Source organism: Ambystoma mexicanum, chromosome 10 (genome assembly GCF_040938575.1).
Source record: "Ambystoma mexicanum isolate Mex_15411 chromosome 10, UKY_AmexF1_1, whole genome shotgun sequence".
NCBI lineage: Eukaryota > Metazoa > Chordata > Amphibia > Caudata > Ambystomatidae > Ambystoma > Ambystoma mexicanum.
Genome location: NC_090932.1, coordinates 1,496,121,791 through 1,496,149,013, shown reverse-complemented (window position 1 = coordinate 1,496,149,013; position 27,223 = coordinate 1,496,121,791). Strand labels below are relative to the sequence as shown.

The 27,223-nt window shown below is 49.0% G+C and overlaps 1 protein-coding gene and 1 non-coding gene across 3 annotated transcripts in view; both read right to left on the bottom strand.

The window, feature by feature from the left end:
- Nucleotides 1–27,223, bottom strand: part of KNTC1 (kinetochore associated 1) — a 2,501,313-nt gene that overhangs the window by 352,352 nt on the left and 2,121,738 nt on the right. The window lies entirely within an intron of this gene.
- On the bottom strand, nt 3,772–3,890 carry LOC138494446 (5S ribosomal RNA). The gene has a single exon (XR_011277375.1). It is a non-coding gene; the product is annotated as a 5S ribosomal RNA (ribosomal RNA).

Below are 27,223 nucleotides of genomic sequence, written 5' to 3'. Positions count from 1 at the left end.
ACGACTGTCATTGGATGGGGACAGTATAACCCAGAGGACCAATATAGGTTTAGAGGAAAAATGCAGTTTTCAGCCTAAAGCAAAACTGTTTTTTCTTTTTTAATGAGGATTCCCAGCCTGACAAGAGGGAAAATTCATAAACATGTGAATCCATGCCAGAACCCATGCTGGAGAAGGACAACCTTTACAGTGGGAATCTGCAGGCCAGCACCCAGGCCAAAGATAGCAGAAAATCTAACACAGTAGATACAGGACAGGATAAAGGTTCCAAATCCCTCTTCCAGCACCAGATCGAAAAATTGTACACCACCTGCAGACATAAATGGATTTCATAGAGGGCCTCCGAGCTGAAAGGATCAGATCGAGGACATTGTCAGACAAGTCCCACTCCTTGTATCTCAGCCTAAAGCATAAAGGTTCAGGCTGCTGAGGTTCAGGTGGAGGACCTGCCCGCTACTAATGGGAGAGCAAGTTGACTCGGAAGATGCCAGGGAGGGCAGATAGACATGTCCAGCAACTCAGGACAACACGTTCTGCAGGCCAAGTCGGGTGTGATCAAGATCACCATGGTTCCGAACAGGCACAATCTTTTGAGAACCAGCGAAATTACCTGGATCAGCAGGAGTGCATATAGGACGTTGAAAGTCCACCCGTCAGTTTGTCCCTCAGAGAGATTGGGCGAGGAAATTCCCTGGAGCAGAACACCTCGCACTTTCTGTTGACACTGAAAGCAAAGAGGTCCACTTGAGGAGTTCCCCAACAGGAGAAGATCTCCTCAGAACTTCCCGACATAGCTCTCACTTGTGGAAGGCTAAAGTCTACCTGCTGAAGGCATCCACTGTGAGATACTCTCTTACGGCCAGATGAGCCGCTGTCACTGAGACACTGTGCTCGAGCCCTGAACCTCAGTCACATTGCCTCTCTGCAGAGAGGCAAGGACCCCACATCACATTTGTTGAATAGTGGATGGTCACTGTGTTGTCCGCCAGGATAAGAACAGTCCTACGTTTCGTAGAGGGGAGCAAAGCTATGTGGGCCAGACTGATAACCCTCAGCTCCAGCAAGTTGATTTGTTCCCGAGACTCCACGGGAGACCAAAGTCTGCTCACCGTAAGGTTTAACAGGTGAGCGCCCGCCCCCAACCAGTCAGAGATGCGTCCCTGACCACCATCACCTGGGGCCAAGGTTAGCGAAAAAGGGCGCCTTTTAGCAAGTTGTCTCGTACGGCCCATCACGCAATATCCTGAGCCACTTATCAAAGACCTGTGAAGAGTCCGACATGGTGCCCTGAAACTGTGACCATTGTCAACCGAGAAGCCACTAAAACGATCTCATGCACAGCCTAGCCTCTGGCATTACTAGGATGCAGGAGGCCATGAATCCCAGAAGGTGCAGGAAGGCAAAGACTGGCACTTGTCCCTGGGATTGGAGGACTTTGACCGTCTGAAAGATGATTGCTATTCCATCATCAGAGGAAGAGCTGTGCTGGGATATGGAAATCATAGATGAGGAATCCCTGGGAGGAAAAAAACAACTAGAAGAACAAATCACTTACCCCTGGTAGTGTTCTTTCTACTGAATGTTCCTCCCATGGATTCCTCATCTTCGATATTTAATCTCTTGCTTTGCAGCTCTGTCAAGAAAAAGCATGTGACCTGTAGTACAACATGGGCCAAATCCCCGTATGGAGCCAGAAAGCTGCCTAAAAGTAGCTATACAAGAAGGCTCATCTGTCTTTATTGCAGAAATGATCAAGGACGAAAGATAACCACTTCGAAATTACATTACCCAGAAGGCCCTTACAAGCACGAGCCTCCTAGCCCTGCCAGGACACATCCAGGAACGTGCACATGCATGTGCAAAACCCGCGAGGCTTCACTCGCGCTACATCCTACCAAGCAAGGCAGACGTGTCGCCCTAGAGCTCTTGCAGGCAAGCCACTAAGGGGCCAGACCACGCTTGTTGCAGCTGCAGGCCCCGCTACAAACACAACATAAGTGCAAGTGCTTTCCTTTGAACAGGATTTTGTGTTCCTGTACAATTGATAGAACGTGACTATGTGTGCAGCCAACAAACTATAGGAACAAACCAAGACCACGCTGATTGGCAAAGACTCAGTGCGGAGTTGCTGGACTCCAGCACCCGTGTAATGCTAGGGACAGTTTCCGCTGCGGACGCTCATTGACTCCTGACATTGTCTTTCGAGCGGAGTTCGCTGCGCTGTGCAAGGCGCAGAATCCAGTGCGAGAGACACCGTGCTGAGGGAAATGCCGCGTGAGACCTCTGAATAAGTGTTAAAATGACCCGCAGCTAAGTAGTGTTTCTGCTAGCTTATCTCATCTGAGTTCTCTGCTGGAATGTGTTAACTTCAGTTCTGCTATACAATTGAGACAGTTACAGCATGAGGGAATGCTACATGTGCTCTTTGCTAAGCATGCAGTTATAATAAATGTTGATCTCTGTTAAAGGTGACATGAACAATAAGCCATCCACTGAATGTTATGTGTAATCAAACATGTGCCTCTGTTGTCTTTGGGGGCTTAGAAGGTTGTGAGTATAGCAGAGGTCACTTGCTTGGGTAAATGCAAGGGATCTCAGTTTCAGAGTGCATGCAGTGTGTAAGGGCGGGCAGGGGGCAGCAGAGTCTAGGAGCATTGTACCCTAAACCCCCATACCTATCCACAATCTCTCTGTAATCCTCCTTCGGCTACCCTCATCTCCATACCTATCCAACCCAAGGACCCCAACCCTCTTTCACTGATGGGTCACAGGGGCCTGTGTTAATACTAAAACACCGGTGCCAAGACCTAACGGGGAGGCAGGTATTCGTGCTGCCTGCGTGGAAGACATGGCAAGAACCTGACAGAAGCGCAAGCCCATGATTAGTCAAGCGCCTGGGTAGCACTACAACGCCATGGAAGACATGCTAAAAGTGTTACAGGAGCTCAAGACGGAGCTGATTGCGACCAGGCAGTATTATGCTATTCTGGCCGGTCAGGTACAAAACCTAACGGCACAGGCCTTTGCCCAAGCCACACCATTGCCTCGAGGTCCACCTGCTCCAGTACAAGTTCAAGTGTCTACTGAGCCACCACTTCAGTTAGCACCTCCCGAGAGGTATCATTGGGATTCACAGGAGTAAAACCAGTTTGTCATGCAATGCCAGTTGCACTTCCTGACCAAACCTGCAGTCTTTCAGTCTGCCCAACCTCGCACTGCATTAGTTATATCGTACCTAGGCGGAGACGTGGCGTCTTGGGCCACACCACTGGTACACAAGGATGATTCAATCCTGTACAGTTGGTACAGTTATTTCGAGGAATTTGGTAAGATCTTGAACTGGCAAGCTGCATCGCTAATAAAACACAGAGTTGCTAACGTTATGCCAAGGAAGCAGGGATCTTGTAACATATGTCACTGCTTTTAACCGGTTAGCTATGGAAACCGACTGGCCACAGGAGAAAATAGTGGCTCTGTTTTATCAGGGGCTAAGGGAGGAACTTAAAGATCTAATATTGCACAGGGGAACCACAACCAGGAAACTGCTCCACCATGACAGACTTGGCTCTACGCCTGGACCAGAGAAAAATGAATGTAAACAAGATTGGCGAAAATGGGAGTCAAAACCCATTGCTCGCTTGGGCCACCAGAAAAACTTCTGAGGGATGAAAAAGAATCAAAAGGAGCCCATGCAAATTGGATCCGTGAGGAGGCCGATAAAAAAAACGAAAAAGACAAGAGGCAGCGAGACAAACTGTCTTTTTTTTTTTTAGCCTACAGCACCTGGTATTCCCAGGCGGTCTCCCATCCAGGTACTAACTAGGCCCGACACTGCTTAGTTTCCGAGATCAGACGAGATCAGGCGCATTCAGTGTGGTGTGGCCGTAAACTGTCTTTACTGTGGAAAAGCTGGCGACTTCATCTGGGACTGTCCTACTAAACCCAAAGGTGAGGTGTTGGGAAACGCCAGCACTCGCCAGTAACGAGGATGGCCCGGGCAATCCCATCCAAAGACATTCAGAAACACTTAGCAATAACCGCATATCATGCAAGTAACCATCTCTGCCACCTAGACCTGCAAAACAAGCGGGTTCCTGTATCGTTAATGGTGGATTCTGAGGCCACGGGCAACTTCATCGATGAAACCTTAGCATGCCGGCTAGGCATACCGCTTGTGGACAAAGAACAAGACAAAGAGGTCAAGTCTGTGGCTGGTTCACCACTGGTATCGAGCCTGATCAAGCAGCAAATGAAAACAAATCCTACTGGAGTGCGATCAACACCACCAAGAGGAACCACAGTTTGACCTCATAGCAGCTCTGCAGTTTGGATTGATTTTGGGGCTGCCATGGTTGGGGCTGCACAATCCAACAGTAAACTGGGCTCAGGGCTCTATACAATTCCCATCAAAGCATTGTTCAGCGCATTGCAACAGGGTTGCAGTCCCTCCCACCAGCGATTGTAGATTGTAGAATTGACTTGGACCCTGGAGCCAATCTACCCTGCAGTAGAATTTATGCATTAACGGCTGAGAATGCACACCTGAAGGACTACATAGAAACAAACATGTCCCATGGGTTCCTGCCAAAGAAAACTGGAGACTTACGGACAAGCATCGACTACAGAGTAGTCAATCGGATCACAATAAAAATACGCTATCTATTGCCTTTAATTATTCCCATTTAATTAGATCAAGTACGCAGGTTCAACAGTCTACACCAAAGTAGACGTGCATGGGGCATACCATCTGGTGCGGGTGCCGAAAGGAGACAAATGGAAGACCGCCGGCATTTTCTGAATGAGATCCTACAGGGTTACTTGGATATTTTCATAGTCGTATATATTGAAGACATACTCATATATTCTTGAAACATGGAAGAACATCGAGACCATGTGAAGGCTGTCCGGCAATGATTACGGGAACACAAGATCCAGGCCAAGCTCGGAAAATGCAAGTTCCACCAGTCCACTGTAGAGTTTTTGGGGTTTATACTGTCTCCCAAAGGAGTAACCAGGGACAAGAAAAGGGTGCTGGCGATTGTTGACTAGCCGTCCCCCACCTCAGACATACAAACAGTTCTGGGATTCGCAAACTTTTACAGGGAATTCATTAACAGTTTTGCAAAAAAGGTCCAGCCTATTACCTGTCTGCTAAGAAAGGGAACTGCGTTCCAATGGGACGCAGCGGCAGAAGCAGGTTTTCAGGCCCTAAAAAGAGCCTTTACTAATGCTCCTGTGCTGCTTCACCAGATCCTTCACAACCCTACATGGTAGAAACCGATGCTTCGAGCTTTGCCATTGGAGCCATCTTATCGCAACAGGACGATTCAGGACGACTCCATCCGGTGGCATATTATTCCCGAACACTGTTTCCTGCAGAATAAAACTATCTAATTGCTGACCAGGAATTACTGGCCAAAATGGCAGCATTTGGGGAGTGGCGTCATTACCTCATGGGGGCCCAACATATGATCACTGTACTGACTGACCACCGAAACCTGAAGTTCCTATAGTCAGCCAAAGCATTAAGTCCTCAGCAACTGCGATGGGCGATGTATTTTGCGGATTTTGACTTTGTAGTGACCTACCATACAGGAGCAGGAAACAGAAAGGCAGACATCTTGTCACATTATCCTGAACACACCATAAATCCAATCAAAGAAACCGAGGATCCTAAGCACATAGTGCCTCCCACACGTATCATCGGCAGTATCATAGTAGACGATATGTTTGAGAACATCTGAAAAGCCATTATAGCACAAGAATTAGTCCAGTAGAACATCCTGAGTAAAACAACAGACGATAAGACGGTTTACCTTTTCATGGATCAGCCCTATTTCTTCCAACCAAGGCCATCCAACAGCAGTCCATCCAATGATGCCATGACTCCCCCCCTTTGCAAGGTACCCCGAAAATAACCAAGACACAAGAACTAGTCCGTCGTCATTTTTGGTGTCCCTGAATGAAACAGGGCATACAGCAATATGTGGCTACATGCGAAAACAGCCTAGGGAACCAATCAGACCACGAAAAACCAGCAGGAAAACAACAACCTCTTCCCACTCCGGCCATGCTGTGGCACACCATATCGCTGGACTTGATAGTAGAGCTTCCGGAGAATCAGGAATTCACAATCTTAGTGGTTGTAGATTCATTCACCAAGTTAGCGCATTTCATCCCTTGTAAGGGAACACCAACTGCAAGCACCTTAGTGGACTTGTTTTTGCAGAATGTGGTGCTTCTTCATGGAGTACCTCAACACATCGTATCCGACAAAGGTTCGGAGTTAACATCCCGCTTTTGGCAAGTCTTTTGCATAACTGTTGGGGTCAAAATGCGAGTGTCCACCAGTTATCACCCAGAAACCGACGGGCAAACTGAACACGTGAACCAAACATTGGAACAATACCTGCATTGCATGACACACGATAATGAGTCCACCATCTGGCTTGCCGAACTAGCTTACAACCCTATGCATTCAACTAAGCAGACTCCCTTCTTCGGTACATACGGTTATCACCCACACATTCAACCACTTCCTCAACCAATGGTATCAAATATCACAGCAGCACTAGCACGCAAAGAACAACTCATGGAAGCGTGGTATGGCAGTACTAGCAGTATACAGACAAGAAAAGAAGATTGAGCCCTGCTTATAAGGTTAGGGATAAGGTATGGCTGGCAACGCGCAACCTCCACCGGTTAGGACCATGAAAGTTTCAACCCCGCTTTATTGGACCCTTTCCTATAGAGCCCATCATTAACCCAGTGGCGGTGCGTTTAACACTTCCCTCACATATCCGAGTACACCCTGTATTTCATGTGGCACTGCTAAAAGCAGCCCCAGCCTCAGCCCGCCTGAAAAGCTCCCTGCCAATTCTGGTTAATGAAGTTCCAGAATTCAAGGTCAAAGAAATCCTATACTCCTGTTTACGTAAAGGGCTATTGTGGTACCTAATTGACACGGATGGATACAGGCCGGAAGGCCAATCCTGAGAGCCCACACAAAACATACATGCTCCTTGGCTCCTCTGCATCTATCACCGGAATTATCCCTAGAAACCTGGCCCTTCTGGTGGGCGGGGGGGGGGGGGGGAGTACGGTCAAGAAAAAGCTCATGGCCTGTAGTACAACATGGACCAAATCCCTGTATGGAGCCAGAACGCTGCCTAAAAGTAGTTATACGAGAAGGCTTATCTGTTTTGATTGCAGAAATAATAAAGGAAGCAGGATAACCGCTTCTGAACTACATTACCCAGAAGGCCAAGAAGAACAAGTAAGGGTTTCCCAGCTCTGCCAGGAATATGCACGTGCAACACCCGTGAGGCTTTGTTCACGCTACAGACTACCAGGCAAGGCAGACATGTCTCTCACGTGCTCCTGTAAGCAAGCCACCGTAGGGCCAGACACCAACTGTTACAGATGCAGGCCCCCCCCTACAAACACAATAAGTGCAAGTGCTTTCCTTTGAACGCAATATTGCGTTACTGTAAAATTGATAGAACACAACGACGTGTGCAGCAAACAAACTATAGGAACAAACCAAGACCGTGCTGAGTGGCATAGAATTAGTGCGGAGTCGCCGGACTCCGGCACCTGTGTAATGCTAAGGACAGCTTCTGCTGCACACTCTCATTGACTCCTATCTTCCTAGCGAAGTGTGCCACGCTGTGCATAGCACAGAATCCAGTGCAAGAGATTTGCCGCGCTGAGGGAAATGCCACGTGGGACTTCAGAATCCGTGTGAAAACAACCCGCAGCTAAGCAGTGTTTCTGCTAACTTATCTAATCTGAGTTCTGTGCTTGAGTGTGTCAACTTCAGTTCTGCTACACAATTGAGACAGTTATAGCATGTAGGAATGCTATATGTTGCTCTCTGCTAAGCATGAAGTATTGCTAAATGTTGATCTCTGCTAAAGGTGACATGAACACTGAGTCATACATTGAATGTTATGTATAATCACACATATGACTCTGTTGTTCTGAGGGGCTTATAAGGTTGTGAGTATAGCAGGGTCCTCTTGCTTGGGTAAAAGCAAAGGATCTGAGTCTCTCAGTTTCGGTCTGCATGCAGAGTGCAAGGGCAGAGTTTAACCCCAAGGGGGCAGCGGAGTCGAGGAGCATTGTACCCTAAACCTCCCCATACCTATCCACAACCTCTCCCTAATCCTCCTTCCAGTTACCCTCATCCCCATACTTATCCAACCCAAGGACCGTTACCCCTTTTCCACTGGCGGCTCACGGAGGCCTATGTTAATACTAACACAAAGGTACCAAGACGCAACGGGGAGGCAAGTGTTTGTGTGGCCTCTGCGCAAGAACAGGCAAGAACCTCACAAGCTCTCAGAATCTTTTTTCACAGCAGGGGACGTCATGCACACTGGCGTTGATGGTCGTCGAGTTTTTGCCTCCGTGACTGGACATCACATTGATGTAGGTACAAAAAGCGCGTTTGGCATCCCGAGACCTCAGTTGTTGTTTTTCCCCCATTGCACAGCCACGTTTAGTGTTAAAGGAGAGTCATAGTAAAATTGTATTATAGAGCTCTGTAACTGTGAGGTAGGTTGGGAGGGTGATGAGGAATCCATGGTAGGAACATCCAGTAGAAAGCAGTCAACAGGGTTGTGGTCATCGACTGGGCTGTGTCGTCCACGGGGAAGCTGTCGATGTGGTTCTGGTGGACGATGAGGGCGTCAACACAAGCTTTCGATGGGCCTCCCAAAGACCTCTCCTTCGTAGCCTTGTCCTTGGACGAAGATCTATGCTTCGACAGGGTCAGGGACTTCCTCGCGGAAGGTATGCTCCCAACCAGCAGGTACACCATGGACGGAGATGGAGACTGGGATGGTGTCCTTCCTGAACTGGGCCCCACAGTGACCCTGGAGGGGCTCCGCAGCGTGGTGTTTCACCTACGTTTGGATCCCCTGCAAAGGGACATCCTCAAAAGATTTAGACCTCTTCTTCTCAGAGAGAGCACGCTCATGGGACTGGCTGGCCCTGAATGAGGCATGCAAATGGCCAGATGCCGAGTCAGAGGCCTCTCCTCTTTGAACCATGCCACTAACCTTCGATAACCATCCCGCTTTGTCTTAGTCAGGAATTCACTATAAATTTTGCATCCATCTTCGTTGTGGTCTGGATGCAGACAATATAGGCACTTGAGGTGCTGATCCGGATGTAGATGTGCCGTAGTTCACACATCGCTCACAGTTTGAAAAGACGACGTCTCCTCAGACATCGTCGAGGTGCGAAGTAGGCCCAGCCTACCCAAAACTTGAAGAGATGAACTGGAGATGAAAGTGGACAACGGGTCCTTGCTGAAAATAACAAATGTGTCCAAAAAAATGTGAAAATAGCAAAACACTCGAAGAGCAAGATAAGACAACACCAAACACTGAAACGTGCAGTACAAATCTGAAGATGGCCACCATATGTGGAGCTTAGAGGGATGACAATCATTGGATGGTGGCAGTATGACCAAAATGACAGTGATTGGTTATAGAGGAGAAATGCAGATTTCAGGCTGAAGCGGAAGTGCTTTGATTTACCAAGCGTTCCCAGCTTGACAGGGAATTTTCATGAGCACATGGATCCATGCCAGACCCTATACTGGAGAATGGGGACCGTAAAAAGAATGCAGAAATACACTAATAAGGTGAACATTAGCCCTATAAACGAGAGCCCACCCCTTTTCTCCCAAAGAGAAGCTAGTCATTAACTGCGGGCACTTTCATAGCAGGGTAGGATGAGAGGGTAATGAGGAATCTGCTGGAGAAGAATCCATAGAAAGAACATCACAGTAACAAATTTCTCCTTCAATTGATAGCTTTTCTCCTGCAGATTCCTCTCCCCAAGCAGTATGTGTGACTGAGGCGTTATGAAATTCCCTACAGAGGAAACCTTGTGAAACCACTCTCCCAAAACCAACATCAGTTCCATGAGCAACATCCAGGCAGTAGTGTTTGGTGAAAGTATGCAGTGAGGACCAAGTTGCCGCTCAGCAGTTGTCCCTCAACAATACTCCCCTTCGGAGCGCTGAAGAGGCAGCCACCCACCTCGTGGAGAGGGCTCCGATGCCCGGAGACATCCCCTTCACTCCATTCAGGTAACATTCTGCATGCAGAAGTTTTATGGAACCACTCCTTCTCCTTGGAGGTGTGCAGAGACGCGATCCACCTACAGATTGTTTGCTTGGAGACAGCCAAACCCTTTCTCGCCATTGAGAAGGCTACAAACAGTTGGTCCGCTTTCCTAAATTCTGCTGTTCTAGCAACATAAAAGCTAAGAGGCCTCTTCGGGTCTATGGAAAATGCCTATACCCCCTCGTCCCTGGCACACAGTGACCCTTGATTTCGTGGTGGACCTACCAGTGGTTGACGATATGTCAGCCATACTGGTGGTGGTAGATGTCTTTACAAAAATGGCACGCTCCGTCCCATGTAATCGCATACCTTCAGCCACCCAGCTAGCGGTCTTGTTCTTTGATCACTTTGGGCTTCCTACCGTGTTGATCTCAGACCGTGGTTCTCAGCTTACTTTGCATTGCTGGCATGCTTTAACCAGCTCCTTGGGTATTGATGCGCATCTTTTATCTGTGTATCATCCCCAGACCGACGGCCAAACGGAACGCACCAATGCTACCATGGAGCAGTTCCTTCGTTGTCTGTGCTTTCAACACCAATCCAACTGGCTGTCGGTCTTGCGGGCTGCTGAGTTTGCATACAACAACTCTAGGCATTCCTCCGTAGGTTGTTCCCATTTCTATGCTATGTATGGACAAAACCCTAGGATCCTTCCGCCTGTTTTACCGTCTTTGGACCAAGTTCCTGCAGCCAAGTCCTTACGTGACTCATTGGTATCAGTCCGTTCGTCGGTTGCTGGTCATTTGCTAGCGGCCCAGTCCGGGACTAAGATGCAGGTGGACAAACATTGTTCCCCAGCCCCTGTTTATCAATCAGGTGACAGCATCTGGCTTTCTACGAAGCACTTGTCCATCAAAGGGAAACAAATTGTTGCCTTGTTATGTGGGTCCTTATAAGGTTCAGAAATGCCTTAATCCCGTAACCGTCCATTTGAACATCCCAGCACGCTGGCGGATACACCCTCTGTTTCATGTTTCCTTATTACGTCCTTTTGTACCTGGTACTAGGCTTCCTACAGCCCCTGCCCCTGTCGTGTTCAAGGCGAGGACGAGTATGAAGTTCATGCAATCCTTGATACCTGACTTTGCAGTGGTGTGCGGTATTACCTAGTGGATTGGAAGGACTATGGCTCAGAAGAGAGGACCTGGGAACCTGCCTCCAATCTATAGGCTCCCCGCCTTTTGCGTCTGTTCTGGTCAAGGCGCTTATATGGTGCCCTTTGCAGGGGAGGAGGGGGGGGGCGGTACTGTCACAACCCGGCATCCGGCTGCATTCTCAAAGCAATCTGCCACAAACACCTGGAAATTACCTTGGCGTCTTTCATTGCAGAGGTATCCAGGAAACTACATCTCCCAGCGTCCCCGGTCCAAGGAGAGTCACGTGATTCAGATGCGACGTGCCTCCCATCATCCTCCATAGGTAAACCATAAGTATGACAAGAGAACGCTTCCCGAGTGCTCCTTAACTGTGACTTTCCTCCTGTTGAGTCGCACTTTATTTGCCTTAGCTCCATTATTTTGACCTTTGTCTGCTTTTTGGATTACTCTGCATCTGTTTTGCTCCTGATTTCTGACGCTTAGTCACTTCTCCCAACTTGTTTACCTGGTTACTGAATCTTTGCCTGCCTACGACCTTGATTCCTGCGATAGCCCTAAACGGAACTTTCATGCGGCGGAAACGCTTCAGGTCTGTTGCTACCCGACTCCATTGCTTGAAGTGGCATTTTTCTCGCGGGAGTCTGTATCCGCTTTTTGACCATCAACCTGCTACTCCTTCATCACTTCAGCACTCACCTTTGACCTGCAGCCGCACCTCTTCTGTGCACCACCACATCCCCCCCTTTGGACAGTCTGCCACCTCAGTTCACTGTGCACCTTGGAACTTTTTGTTTTCTTTATTTTAAGTGACACCTGGACGCTCTGCGGTATACCTTTGTGTCACTTCAAACAACACTTATTGGTGAACCTTTATGGACGCTCTGCTACTCATTGGGAATTTATATGGACACACTGCGGTTTCCTTGGAATTGTGTGGACACTGATAGTTGCACCCTTGTGCCGTTCGGGTTAGGTCCTTGGGACTTTACCACTTGGATTACCTCTCTTGCACCAGCCTCTTCCATCTAACACCAGTACCTTCACAGTCAAGTAGGTTCACAGCTTTTCTCATGTTCACTGGAGTAAGAGTTGGGTTGTACAAGGGGGTTTCGGTTAACTGCCACTATCTAGTGTTTATGATATTGATCTTGTGAACTTACCTTTTTTCCCTTAGCTCTGTTGCTGCTCCTGACTTTTCACCCAAGCCCCTGGCCTGTCAGGTGTAATTTATCTCTTGCAAGCCGCGCTCTTGGGGCGAAGGTTTTTCTGTCCACGGTCTACGTTGCTACTGTTGAACCGTTTGAGAGTGAAGACAGCCAACCAGGTTCAGATCTTCAATTCTCCCTTAGTTCACAACATCTGTGCAGCGGCCTTTTTAAAAAAGGCAGACAGTAACCCCACTGTACAGGCAGAAGAGCCCAGGCATCAGAGGTAATCTCCTGCCACTGGAACCAGTGCTCTGTTGTACTTCCTCTAATCGGGAGAGAAATGAAAATGGCTTCAAGGGCTTCCGCTGCCTGCTGGCCTCTACAGGGCTCCCCTGCCCCTCCCCGAGTGCAGGAAACACCTGTGCTCCTGCCTGAGTTGCAGGAGCTGAGCCTTCATGCCATAAGGGACATAGCGTTGGAAGCCCCTACCCATTGAGGCAAAGCTAAAAGGTAGGCTTGGCGGGCGGTTGGACAGCTATGCCCAGTGACTTTGCAGCTAAATTGAACTCCTTAACTTTCTACAAAGAGTCGTTGGCCTAGGGGCCAAAAGATTCTCTCCATTGAAAGCAATGCCCCAGAGCTTGTTCTGAACATTCAGTGAGAATCCAGATGTGTGCAGGTATGCCTGCCTTCTTAAAACTGTGGTTGACCCCATGGATCTGCTGACGCAGTCAGTGATGTCCAGGCTCGTCTGCAATGACTGCCAGGCCACCTCCTTGCCATCGTCTACTAGCCTCTGGAAGTCATCATACATCTCCATCTCAGGGATATACTGGGCAGCCTCAGCAATAGCCACCCACATACCAAAAGATTACTTGGTGAACCCACAAGAGGCCTTGACAGTCTTCAGGGCCATAATGCCCAAGGAGACCATTGTCTTAGCCAAAGCATCAACTTTCTTCCCCTTCCTATCAGTCGGTAGAATTGATGTGGATGTGGCTGGTCTGGTAGATGTTAAAATGGATTTCTAAACTCTGACCTGGTGGGCAGAAATTTAGGAGGCCACCCTAGTTTAGTGGAACAGGTGAAGCTTATGGACAACAGACCAATCAAGGTAGTCTGGCGGTAGTCAAGACTCACTCTCAGGAGGGCGAGAGTGATCGAAGGCCCACAATGAGCGCACACACAGTAACGGGCTACAGATTACTCTTAGACAAGTGTTTATGAAAAATACATATACATTTATTATATGCCTTATAATCAAACACAAATAACCACAGTAATAAGAAACAATGACCACACAAGCATAGCATTATGTTTATTTATTCACATTTTTAAAGCGCACAAGCGGTTCAATCTTCTGGGTTTTTTTCCAGTATGAGGACTTTTGTTTTTGCTTTGTTTATAAGAAGGTTTGCCTGCTTGATGTAGTCTGCCAGGTCGGTCATTTGTCTCTGGAGTCCGATTTCTGTTCTATCCAGTAAGGTGATGTCATCGGCGTATAGCAAGCGTGCTGTTGGCGCGTTGCCGATTTTGGGGGGGAATGATCTGGAGCTCTTGTTTGCTTCTTTCAGGTCACCAATGAATGCTATGAAGAGTTCTGGTGCCAGCGGGCACCCCTGTTTCACACCTTGATTGGTCGAGATCTCTCCTGAGAGTAAGCCCTGCTGGTTTAGCTTGACCCTCATGGTGGTGTCCTTGTGGAGGGCTTTTATTGTGGCGAGGATGTTCGGGGGGCAATCCCATGCTGTTAACTTCTCCCATAGCTTTGTTCGATCCACCAGGTCAAATGCTTGCGATAGGTCTATGAACGAGAGAAAAACTCTCGATGTGGTTTGAAGGGTCTTGCTTTTGATAATGCTAAGTAGCATGATGTTTACCGTGGCGGATGAGTTTTTCTTGAAACCTGCTTGAAATGGATCGGCACAAGGAGCATCCTTCGCTCATTTTTGGAATCGTTTTAGCAGCAGTGACCCGTATATCTTCCCGATTGTGTCCAGGAGTGCGATTGGTCGGTAATTCTGTGGGTCTGACTTTGCTCCCTTTTTATAGATAGGGACCACTATGGCAGAAGTCCAGGACCTCGGGATGGATCTAGTGTTTGAGCAGTTGCTGAACACCTGACTGATGAAGGGGACCCAGTTTTCAGCATGTAATTTCAAGTCAGTGTTTGTGATCCCGTCTGGGCCGGGTGCTCGCGAGGCTTTGAGTTTTCTAAGTGCGTCTTGGATATCTTCTTTGTCAGAAACGTTTACCCACTCTGTTTCAGCCTCAGCTTGAGTTGAGGGGGGCGCTGATGGTGGTTCCTGAAACAGATCGGTGAAGTAAGTTTTCCAGTTTTCTTCACTTACTGCATTGCAGGGGGTTATTTGGTTTGAAGGACCCGCTTGGTTTAGCAGTTTCCAGAATTCTCTGGCATCTTTTTCGGCCTCCTTTTTCAACATGGCTTCTGAATCGTTTTGGTATAGGATTATGCGGTGGTTTTTTAACCAGGCTTTGTATTTTTTCGTTTCCACTGTCAGTTCTTCTTGCAGTGCTTCCGAGTAGTTAGTTTTGATCCGCCTTTTTAGTCTTCTTAGTACTGCCCTTCTTTCCACCACCTGTTTGTCGAAGTTGTGAGTTTTGGTCAAGGCCATAGATTTTTTCCCTTTCGAAGTAACTTTGAAGGGGCTTAAGAGTGGTTGGTAGTCTGTCGATGGACCGCCCGCTCTGTATTTTGATGTTTATTGGGCGATGCGTTATTCACGTTCTTGCGTGTCCCTTGGTTGTTGCTTTCGACCGAACAGCCCATCGAGGTGTTTTTTCCTCTGAATGAGTTCCAAGTGGCTTGGAGTAAGTTGTGATCGCTCGCTTCTGTTTCGATCACATCAAATGAGGACATCACCTTCTGTGTTTCTGAGGATATGAAGATGTAATCTATTGTGGCAGACTTTTTCATTCTTTCCCATGTCGGGAGTCTGTTTGGGTTGGGGAAGGACTGGGCCATATTGAAAAACCCTCTTGACGCCATCAAGTCGTTCCACTGAGCTCCTCTATCTTCAGATTTGCTCTTTCTGTTCGCTGCTCTTGGCCATGCCGTTCTTGTCTGACAGGTTGCGTTTAAATCTCCACGTATTATTATGTGGGCAATGTTTTCATCCACACGGAGGGTGTCGATTGCTGTTTCGATCAGTTTAAGGAACTTTGCGTCCGAGATTACTTGAGGGTTCCAGTACGCCACGATGATTCCTAGGTTGACCATGAAAACCGCATCTTTTTTTGGTTTTTCCCGTGCTGGATTGTTGTCCCATGACATGGTGGCAACCAGATGATGTTTTGAGGTTTCTAGAACTTTTGATATGCTGATTCCGCTGCCCGCGCGGGCCGCCAGAAGAATTCCTGATGATGGCCGGCCAAGGCGGCTTTTCACAGCCGGGGCGAGCACAATTTCAAAGCCATCAAGAGCCGGAACCTCCGTGAGCCATGTTTCTTGTAGGGCCAAGATTTCAAACTGCCCTGGGTTGATTCCTCCTCTTTGCGTCAGGTGTTTGAACCCACACGTGTTCCAAGATCCTAGTTTAAGGATGGTAACTGCAGCCCCGGGAGATTCTTCTCTTTTCGCCCGGTCCGACCCTGCTGCAGGGGCCTCAGGTTGCTATTTGTTTGAGGTTAGTGAAAAAGCTTTCGGCAGCCTGGACCAGAACGAGTTCCTTTTGTTTTGACCCTCCTGTAACACTGGGTGCTCTGTGGTTATGTTGTTGCTTTGTTTTGGGGTCGATTGCACGTCCGGGGATTTGGATTCACGAGTTTTAACTTGGGTGTAGAGCTGCCGCTTTTGCTCTATCGCCTTTGCTTTTGCCTCCCTTGCTTCTTTGGCCCTGACTTCCATATTGAAGTTGTGGTCTAAATCTCATTCTCTCACATTGTTATGCTCGAGGGCGTTTTGGGGTGGGTTTCTCCGGTAAGGTGCTGAGTTGGTGTTCTCTTGGTTAGTTGTGTGATGTCGTCTTAGCGGGGAGACTATTTTCTTTGCTCTCCAGCGAGGGGTGCGTGAGTTAGAGTCTGAGTGGAGTCTCCTCAGTTTTGGAGTTGGTTGGCGTCTCGGTTGCGGAGTTCTGGACTTTTCTCTCCACCGTGATGCAGCGCCTCTGTTCTCCGACCAGTCAAGTATCCTGATTCCATGCTTGTGTAGCTCTCTATGGACCTCCTCAAAGTCTTTTATCTGGAAAGACGGTTTTAGATGTATGTATGCTTTTGCTATTGCCTTTTTGTGGTACGGTTCTACCAACCTCAATTTTTTTAGCGTGTTAGTTTTTCTGAAGATTCTGAGTAGAGTGTTTCTGTTCAAAGTTTGGAGATCTTTGTTCCAGGCTTTCTGTTCAAGTTTGTACGTCGTTGTTTGCAGCTCTGGTCTTTGTGTTGTCTGTTTGTTTGGAAGATGAGTTGTTGTCTGTCTTCCTTGGTCTCTTAGTTTTTCACGGGACCTCGACCGGGTTGTCTCCCCTCGGGTTCTTGATGTTTCCGCCAGGGGTGTAGCTGTTTTTTGTTTGGAGGGCTGTTTCCAGTGGCTCTCTTCATTCGATCTTGCCAGGGGGCATTTGGCAGCTGGCACTGGGATTCTCTTCGACCTGGGGTGTGATGGTCCAGGGCTCCCATTTCTCCCCGTCTGTGGCGGGATGGGAGAATAGACTTTATCAGATGTCAGGTCTATTAGGTCTAAGTCGACCGTTGGGCCCAAGTGCTGGGAGATGTTCATCGCATCCTTGTCTCTCAGAAAGTCCTCAACCGATTTAGGTAATGTTGATGATGACTGGTTTTCGGACGATTTTTCAATTGGAACAGGTGCTATACCCGGTGGGGTTTTTTTCTTGGCAGTCGGCTCTTGGGAGATCCGTCCGATTGCCAAAGTTGGCCTAGGCGGGACTCCGAGAGTTAGTACAATTTGTGCAGGGTCAGGCCCAGGGGTTGTTGTCCTGTTCTTAACACCCTGGGTGAGTGCTGACTTTGCCGCCGGGACCGGCCTGGCTTCCCTTGTGGGGATTGAGCTATCTGGTGTTGATGCCAGTGCTTTTGTTGTCGTCGGCCAGAGCGGGATGGGTTTGGGGTTGGTTGGGGGCGCACTAAAAAGCGCATAGTTCCCTTCCCGCTTTTGTTTTAGTGTTGTGGACAGGTTTTCTGCCGTGCCCCTCGGTGGGCAACGGGGTTCGGTTTGGGAGGCGGTATTTGTCCTTGGGTAGGTCTTTGCGGCGTCGCTTTTTGGTAACTGCCTGTGTTGTCCCGTATGGGCTGATGAGCACTCTGAAGCAGATGTGATCTTTTCGTTTGCGCGGACCTCCAGGGCTGTTATATAGCCTTCAAGAAAAAGCAATTTGGTGTGAGTCATTGCTAGCAGGGTGGTCTGATCTTTCAGTGAATCGCTCAATGCCTCGTAGAGCTTTCAGAAAGGGGCGAGAGCTATTGTTATTGCTGACATGAGAGCTAAGGTGTCATGTTTCCTGCCAGGAGTCTCCTGTTTACTTTGTTGAGCCACCTCGCTGCTTCTTCTGGCTTTGTTTGGTGTTGCAAAGATCTTGTCCAGCGATAGTTGTTGCGCCACTTAGTGGGATGTGAGGGCGCAGAGTTTGTTCAGTTTCTGGTTTGCTGCCTCCTGGTGTTTTTTGTCAAGGGGGGTCCGAGGATTTAAACTTGCCCCCTCTGTCTGGATTGGGGTTTCCTCTGAGGTTTGGCATGATGCTGCCCTCGGTGACCCTGCTCCGGACTTTCGGCGTTTACCTGGTTCTGGCGGGATTGGCTTGTTTGTGAGTCCGGAGATGGGCCGCATGTGTCCAGGGGTCAGCCGTTCCCGGGTGCCCGGGGACTGTGTTGTTTGGTGCTGGAAGGGGGGGGGGTCGATCGTTCTTAACGCCCTGAGTACTTGAGTCGGACAGGAACACTGACAGGTCTGTCTTCTCGTTCTGAGTGCTTGAGGGCAGGGACTTTCTCAGAGTGCTCAGTGTTACAGCGCGATGGTTTCGCTGAATTGCTGGTCCTGGCGGTCTGGGCCGCCCAGTTCACTGCAGCCCGTTGATGCCAGCTCAACAGTGACGTCCTCTGTTGCACTGAGTGGAGGTGTAGCCTGGGTTGGCCAGTTCTCACTGTTTGGGCTAAGAGGTGGGGTTTCTATCCGTAGGGGCTGCCTGAGGTCCATGCTTCCCTCTGTTTTCCTCATTTTAGAGGAAGGAGCTGGATCAGTGATTGCTTCGAGAATGTCTGCATCTGAGATTTCTGCGTCGATGACAAGTTTTCTTTTGCCCAGGCGGTTAAAGAAGTCTTTCACCGTCATGCCCAGCTGATTTTTGCCGTGTGCGGTCTTCACGGGTCCACTCTGCCTAGCTTTGTTGTTAGTTTTTTTTTTTTTTTGTTGTTGTTGCGAGAAGTTCAATGTGGGCTTATGGGTTAATAAACTTGTGGTGATTTCGTTGTATTTTGGTGTTGGTTTTTTGCTTATTTTTTTTTTGTTAATGTTCGGGTGGGATTGACTTTCTGCTTAGATGTCGAGTGGCCTCGCATGGAGGGTGGTGTGGGAGAGGGAATGCTGTTCACCTCCTCGATCTCTACCCAATCCCCCTCCATTGTCAAGACTCTCTCGCCGTTAGTGCCCAGTGGGCCGATTGGATTGGAGGCTGAAGCCGCAGTGCCTGGACTTGCCGTAGGGGGAGCTCTTTCAGATGAGGCGTGGATCAGCGCCGTGATTACCAGAGATGTTTCTTCCCTTGCTTCGACCGGTCCGTGAGCTGGGCCTTCCTCCTCTGCCACCGCTGGGGCTTCGAACGCCACTGCCTCCGCGGACAAAGGCGGCAGCCTCGAGGCACTCAAGGGACAAGTAGGATTCTCTGTGTCCGCCCCAGTGTAAACTGCGAGCGGAGCCCTTGGGGCGCTTCCAACGTGGAGGACATTCTGCCTGGCGCTCAGAGGGCCGTGCTCCAGGTCTTCCATTGTCGGCGTCCCCATTCGACTTTGTGCTGGCGGCGGATCATGAGCGCCGTTCGTGCCTGGAGGTGCAGGTTCGTGCCGGTCCGACGCAGGTTTCGTGGTTGCATCTCCGGGCCTGCTTGGCGTCTTCTTGAGATGCAACTGTGCGAGCGGGACTGCCGGGTTCCTCCCCGGCTCTGAGAGGCGCTTGCTGCGAGTCAGTGCTGTGTTTGCTGGTGTTGAACTGCGTTCCGACCCCGGGGACTCGGAAGTGGTTCGATGTCTTTGGTTGCTTGGCGGGGAGGAAGGCTCTGTTGGAGGCGGCTCAGGGAGAGGTGAGATGATCCCCCGTTCTTGTCCCTGATCCGAAATTGGACCCGGATCTGTGAGGTTTGCCGCCCGCTGCTCGGGCGGTCCAGATAAGGATAGGAGTGAGGGGGTCCTTGGCGGGTGTGGTAGGGGTTTGGGCGCCATTTTCGAAATATTGCTGGGTTTTGAGCTTCTTAGAAGTCTTTTCGCCCCTTCCCCCTCCCCCGACCGGAGGTTCGTCAGGTTGATCAATGGGGAGGTTTCCATCCTCCCACCCTACCCTTCGCTGCTCGCTGGGACTTGCTGGGACTGCAAGGACTGCGACTCCCTCAGCGACTGACTCCGTGGCCGCTCTGCGGCCGGGAGGGCTTTATGTAGAGCCTCCCTTTTCAGTGGAGACAGTAGAGAGACTGCAGGTAGAATCAGGACCAGGAGAGAGGGTTGACTGCAAGGACTGCGACTCCCTCAGCGACTGGCTCCACGGCCGCTCCGCGGCAGGGAGGGCTTTATGTAGAGCCTCCCTTTTCAGTGGAGACAGTAGAGAGACTGCAGGTAGAATCAGAACCAGGAGAGAGGGTTGACTGCAAGGACTGCGACTCCCTCAGCGACTGGCTCGGCGGCTGCTCCGCGGCAGGGAGGGCTTTATGTAGAGCCTCCCTTTTCAGTGGAGACAGTAGAGAGACTGCAGGTAGAGTCAGGACCAGGAGAGAGGGTTGACTGCAAGGACTGCGTTATTTTGTACTATTTGGAGCCTGTTGATGTTTTTAGTAGAGGTGTCTGCTAGAAACTATTTTGCCTGCTAGCTCCTATTGTGGCTCTGGCGATGGATAAGCAGTTTTGAGTGGTTAGAAAGGGTTTAATGGCCGTTATAAGTTCTGTGGTGAGAGCAGAGGCTGAGGAGATGGCGCTAACCTGCTTGTCATTGATAGAGTAGAGTCTAAGGAGACTCCAAGGGTCTTTACCGATGTAGAGACTGATCTATTAGTATGGTTGATGGTGAAGTGAGTGTATTTAGTGTTGAGTTTGGCAAGGATTTCCTTAGGGCCTAGGATGATGATCTCCTGTGTATCCCCATTTAAGCAGAGACCATTGATAGCCATCCAGGTTTGAATGGTTGCATATATCTGGAGGAGAGCCTCTGTGTCAAGGTCATATTCACTAGTGAGGACGAGGAGGACTTTGGTGTTGTCGGCATAGTTCATGTATGCTATGCCGAGCGTGTCCAATAGGTCAAAGAGCGGTTTGGTGAACAGGTTATAGAGGGTGTGGTGCAAGAGCCCTGGGGGATTCCACAGTTTATGGTGGTAAAGGCTGAGTTGGCCTTCATAGCCCTTCCTTCTAGGAAGGAGTTTATCCATGCAGTAGCTTTGAGTGAAAAGTGGGCTGCGTTGGACAGGTGGGAGGTGTGGATGTCTTGGTCAACAAGATCAAACACGGCGGAGAGATCAAGGAGGAGGAGAGCAGGTTTGCCATTGTCCATTATTTTGGTGATTTGGTTCTTGAGATCTAAGAGCGCGGTTTCTGTGCCATGTCCTTTGCGAAAACCCGATTGTCTTCTGCCTAGGATGGCATTGGATCCCAGGTATTGTTGGATTTCAATGTGGGCAGCTTTGTCCAGAATTTTGAGGAGGAAGGGAACGGTAGTGATGGGGCTATAGTTGTTGGGACATGCAGGGTCTAGGGTGGGCTTTTTTATGAGTGGGCAGACCCAAGTTTCTTTTAGGCTTTGTGGTATGATACCAGAGGAGAAGGACGCATTAATGAAAGCTGTAATGATGGGGGTAAGAGCATCTGCGCATTCTTTGATAATGGTAGGGGGACAGATGACCCCTTTACAAGTGGATGGTTTGATATGTTTGAGAAGGTCAGTAACTTCCGACTCTGAAAATTAAGAGGGGTATTTGAGAGCGAGGGTTAGGTGGTAGGAGCGCATATGTGATGTCAGGATTGGGGAGAGCTTTGCGCTGAGCTAATATTTTTTCTTGGAGCATTTTGACTTTATTGATGAGAGCGTCTTGAATGCTGGAACACCAAGCTTTGTCTTTGATGACTTCATCCTGAGTAATGGTGGGGGCGGTGAGTTCCTTGAATATAGAGAAAATTTCTCTGGATTTAGAGTTTGCTTTGGAGATTCTTTGGTTGAAAGATTCTGATTTGGCTAGGAATATAGCTTTTTTGTACGTGGATGAGATCTCTTTGAATTCGTTTAGAGAGGATTGGTTTGGCGAGGATTGCCATTTGGCTAGAGATTGACGCTTCTTGGTGCGTAGTGTGGATAGTTCTTCGGTAAACCAGGAGTTAGAGTGCATATATTTTTTCTCTTTTTTGTCTTCTAGGGGGGCTATGGATTCAATGGCTTGGGTGAGGACTAGTGCATAAGTGTTCGCCAGAGAGATGGGGTCGTTGATAAATGGAGGTTTGAGTTCAGGGATATCGAGACGTGGCGCAAGGTTGATTTTAGTGAGTTTTTTTGAGCTTCTGACTTTGGCAGGTGGGGCATATGAAGGTATTTTACGATTTGGTATGGTGTGAATAGCAAATTGGATAAGGTGGTGGTCTGTCCAGGGGAGGGCTGAGATGTTGGTGACGGATGAGGAGCAGTTATGGTCTGCGATCCAATCAATGGAGCGTCCTTTACAGTGAGTTGGAGCAGAGATTTTATGTTTGAACCCAATGTGAGTGAGTTCATTAGCCAGAGAGGCGGCTGATTTGTCTTTGGGGTCATCTAGGCCTAGGTTGAGGTCACCGAGTAGGATGGTTTTGGTCAAGCTTTTTAAGTTATTTCTTATGATTTGGAGGAGCAGCTTTTGGTAGTCTGGTGGTGAGCCGGTGGCCTGTATGTGATTAGGATATTTATGGTGCAGTTAGGGGAGAGCGACAGTTTGACCGCGAGGAGATCAGCATAGTTTTCCCATGAGGAGCTTGCGTTGCACAGTCTAATGGAGAGTGTGTCTTTGAAGATGAGGGCTACACCTCCACCTTTGGAAGTCTTGCGATCCTGTTTTAGGATAGGTCATCCTTGAGGGAGGGGCCTGATGCTTCATGGAGCCAAGTTTCATAGATAGCTAGTAGGTCCAGTTTGTGGGCGGTGATGAGATTGTTTATTTGCAGTGCATGTGCTGGGAGGGATCGGGAGTTGATAAGTGAGCATTTAAGTTCTGTGTGGGATGGAGTCAGTGGTCGTTGGACGTCAATGTTGAGGTTAGGACCAGGGGGTGTGGTGGGTGAGTGATTGTGAGGCAGAGAGTGGTTGGGACTGGGTGTGGTGCAATGGTAGTGAGGGTGGGTGTTGGGTAGCTGGTGGTGTGAGGGATGTGTGCGTGCAGACTGCGTTGGGGTACCAGAGCTGAGTCTGATGTTCCTGAGGTTGGTACTGGGTGGAGTGTTGCGGTGAGTGATGTGCAGTTTGGTTCGTGCTCTGAGTCTGCAGAGTCTGTGGTTGAGGAGTGGTTGGTCTTTGAGTTTGATGGTGTGATGGCGGGGCTGGGTGTTCTGTAATGGTCCTGATGTGGTGTGATTGTGGTCGAATGGTAGTGGGAGAGCTGTGAGTGAGAGGAGCATGTTGCAGATGGACCAGAGGGCTATAGTGATGAGTGAAGTTGCAAGGTGGTTGAGGTGGTGTGAGGTGCGCTGGGGTGGTGGCGCTATCAGGCGGATCATGGGATGATACATTAGTGCACTATAGTACAGAGCAAAGACAATATATATCTCAGGCTAATACGGATCTAACTAAGCAGAATAGATATATTTCTGTCATTCAATGTAAGTAAAGCAGAGGCAGATGAAGGAAGGTTGGTCTAACATCGGTGGTGCACAAATTAGGTAGTCTATTCAGCATAAGTAATGCAGTTGTAATACAGGAATAGGCAAGTTAAGTAAGTTAGGCAGTCTATTCAGCATAAGTAATGCAGTTGTAATACAGCAATAGGCTAGTTCCGCAAGTTAGGTAGTCTATTCGGCTTAAGTAATGCAGTTGTAATACAGGGATAGGCTGGTTCAGCAGGTAGGGCACATGCAGTTTAAAATAGTATAGTTCAATTTAAGTAGGGTAGCAGCAGTACAGAAATAGGCAAGATGCGATTAGGCTAGAACAAGGCACAGCGACTCAAACAACAGTTGTACAATGTGCGGTGTGGCCTGTACTAGTGCAGTGATACTGCGCGTGGGTCAGGCGTTTGATGTAGGCTCTTGCTGGGTATAATTTCTAGCATTCATATATTTGCTTGGCTGGGATCAATATGTTGTTTGATACGTGCTACAGGGTATCGCTAATATTTTCAGTAGAATATGCAGAGCTTGTGATCTTGTCCGGCGATGGTTCCGTGATAGCTAATAGCTGAATGAAGAAAATGCCTCGTGAGGCTTAGTGCCATAAAGTCTTTTTAAAGGTGCACATTAAATGCTATCAAAGATAGGGACAGTTAGCATCAACGTAGGTGACTGCTGCCAGGAGAGAGTCCAGGTGCGCTTTGTGGAGAGATGTGAATAGTTAACTGTGAGGAGATGGATTGTAAATTACTTACAACTGGACTGTTAGGGCAAAGAGTAGACGCTGGGTCCTGCCGCGGACAGCCGCAGACAGGCCCTTAATAGCGCAGCCCTTTAGGGCTAGCGGCCGGCTTCCGCCTCCGGTCGGGGGTTCCCTGGCAAGTAGCGCGACTCAGCCAATCAGCTGGTTTCTGCAGAGGCTGTTCTAGCTTTCTGAGATTTCACAAAAGAAGGATGGCCATTTTGGAATGCGGCTCCCAAAGCAATGAACGAGAAGCCTTTGCAAGGAATAACACACAGATGCAGGCAGAGGCAGCTATGCAGTAGGCTGTGCTTACTTGCAGTTAAAAGACGGGTTTTTGCAGATATTGGGCATGGCTCATGTGCGGCGATGAGGAGGAATCATGAGCAGGCCGAGAGTGAGGTCAGCCACGGGGGGCTCCTGCCCTGCCCGCGTCGGCTGATGAGGATGCGATGAGCAGGAATTGGCCGCAGACAGGCCCTTAATAGCGCGGCCCTTTAGGGCTTGCGGCTGGCTTCCGCCTCCGGTCGGGGGTTCCCTGGGAAGTAGCGCGACTCAGCCAATCAGCTGGTCGCTGCAGAGGCCGTTCTAGCCTTCAGTGATTTCACGAAAGAGGGACAACCATTTAGGAATGTTACATATATGCAATTGCTTTTAGCCTAATGCAAAATGGGGAAAAAACACATCCACAACCTGTAACAGAAGGGGAGTTAATACAATTATTGCATTGGGCGACCTTCAGAATCAAAACCCTAAATTAAGCAGTCCAACCCTATGAAGTGGGAAGCCTTGCGCTAAACAGTATAACAGTGCATTTACAACGCACGGTTGTGCTCAAGCGCGAAAACGGTACAACCTCAGGGGGCTGTAACAGTTCAGGAAGGGGCTTGAGATGAAGAATAAAGTTCCACTATTCAAGGAGAGTCTACCGTTACAGGCAGAGAGACGTTCGACGTGCAGGAATAGCTAGGAAGCGAAGGCTAACTCAGCCAAAGCCAGGATCTTTTAAGGGATTCTCGTGCGTGAAAGTATATTGGTTGGGCCAGGGGCCACCGATAAGTGAAGAAAATACTTGCTGCCCCTCGGAACAGGTCGGACCAAACTTTGCCAGTTTAGTCGAGGTCGCTTGTAGGTTCGAGCGTGCAGTTTGACGCTCTGACTTTCAGGTGGCTGTGGGACAGGACGATCGTCCATGACTGGTCAGTAGCCTTTTCTCAGCTCACGAAGAAGAGAGGAAGAACATTCCGGTGCAGTAGGTTTCAAGGCACAGGAGGGCAGATAGGCAAAGCACCTACGCGGGCCGTCACCACAATGTAGTGACACAGGAAGACAAGCGGGGTGGCATACTCTTCTTGATCACGACCAAGAGGAGCTAGGACTATGACATTTCATGGGAGAGGGCCGAGGACCACAAGCTAGTGATTTCCCAAATTTTTCGAGTGTCAACTCGGGACGGTGGCACTCCTATGCAATACCGCGGGTTAGAACTGGTCAGTTCACTGGATGGCCCAAGAACACTTCCGGGAAGGCTCTTTTGGCTGGTAATCAGGAGGTGCAGAGAGTAGTTCCCACTACTCCAAGCGTCGAATCGCACTTGCCGGCCTTGTAAGATCGATGACAAAAACAGAGGTCCAACAAGTCAGCAGCAGGCTCAGGGTGCCGAAGCTTCCAGTGCGTCTCTGGCAGTTTCACAGGTCTGCGTCAGTGTTTCAGGATACTTGGCTCCTTCTCTATTTTGGAGTGAACTTCTGTAGATCGAACTGGAATGGATGCAGATCCACTTCTCTTATCCAAGATGTGTTTAGTGCTCCAATCTGGGATAACCAATGGAAGATCTGCTCTCTTGCATGCATGCCAGGCATGGGTCAATCATGGCCCGCAGTGGTCTCAGTCATTCAGGCATACCAGACATCCTGCCACCAGTAGTGTGGTTTGGGACCAGACCGTCTCAGTCCTCTTCGTGGGCACTAGCATACGGGACATGCAGGAGCCTGCAAAAGATGCAGTTTTTGTGGGAGGCTGCATGCCGATAGGAAGTCCCGGGTCCGCTCGACATGGGTGAAGGCTAAGGACAAGAACAAAAGACTTTGTGGCACTGGCCACCGTCAAGGACCAAACGCGATAAACACGGTATGGTACAATAAAAAGAAATAAAAATACCAGTAAAGTAAACTGCTGATACCAGTTCGTACTATGCACACTTGTATAATCACCAGAAAATCCTTAGATGGGGGCGGGGTTGTCTAGGGCCATAGAAATGTAAAAGACCCCTGTGCGCGGTACAGTAAGGTACTTGGCGCACAGATTAAAAAGTTACCAAGAAATGGCAACATAGTCAAAGACTAAGGGAAACAGTTTTCAAGTACTGGCAGGCTGAAGGACGTGGCAGTTTCCCCATAAAAAATTAGCAAAGGTCCAGTGGAGTACAGCTGAAGGCTGGGCTCCACTGGAAAAAAGTCAAGTTAGGTCAGTCAAACAAAAGCAAAGAAAAAGTTTGGGGTTCCATAATATGGAGGGAAAATTGCACTTACAGAAATATTTTCTAACACTCATCCCCCACCCCCCACCTCCTCCCGACACCAAGGACAAGGGGGAACTATTCCACCACTGGATGGGTCTCTTGTTCAGGTTGGGTAAACAGTCTGGATATGCCATCAGCATTGCTATGTGGACACCTGGCCTGTGCTCAATGGTGAAGTCAAAGCATCCCCAGTGTCATGTTTGCCCCAAGGGGTCAAACCTGGATTAAGTGAATAATAAGGGGGAGAACTGCCTCATAAAAGTCTCCTGTAGGTTAAAGGTCAGGTGAGGGGCCACTGTGGCACCATCAATGGGGCCATCGGAAGGACTATCCTGGAATAAGTCAGGAAGTTGTTTCCTTCTCTTCTATGTCTGATGCAAAAAGTAGTGCAGCTATTTCAATCGTAGGGATGAAAGCCTTCGGTCTATTTATATGTAGTCTATTAATATTGAACACTTTGGGGCTTGACCAGGCCTCCTAAGGCCACTAAATAATTTACCATGCCCAGCTGCTCCACAACGGTGTAAGGGCCTGACCATTTATCCTGGAGGGCCCTAAGCCCGATA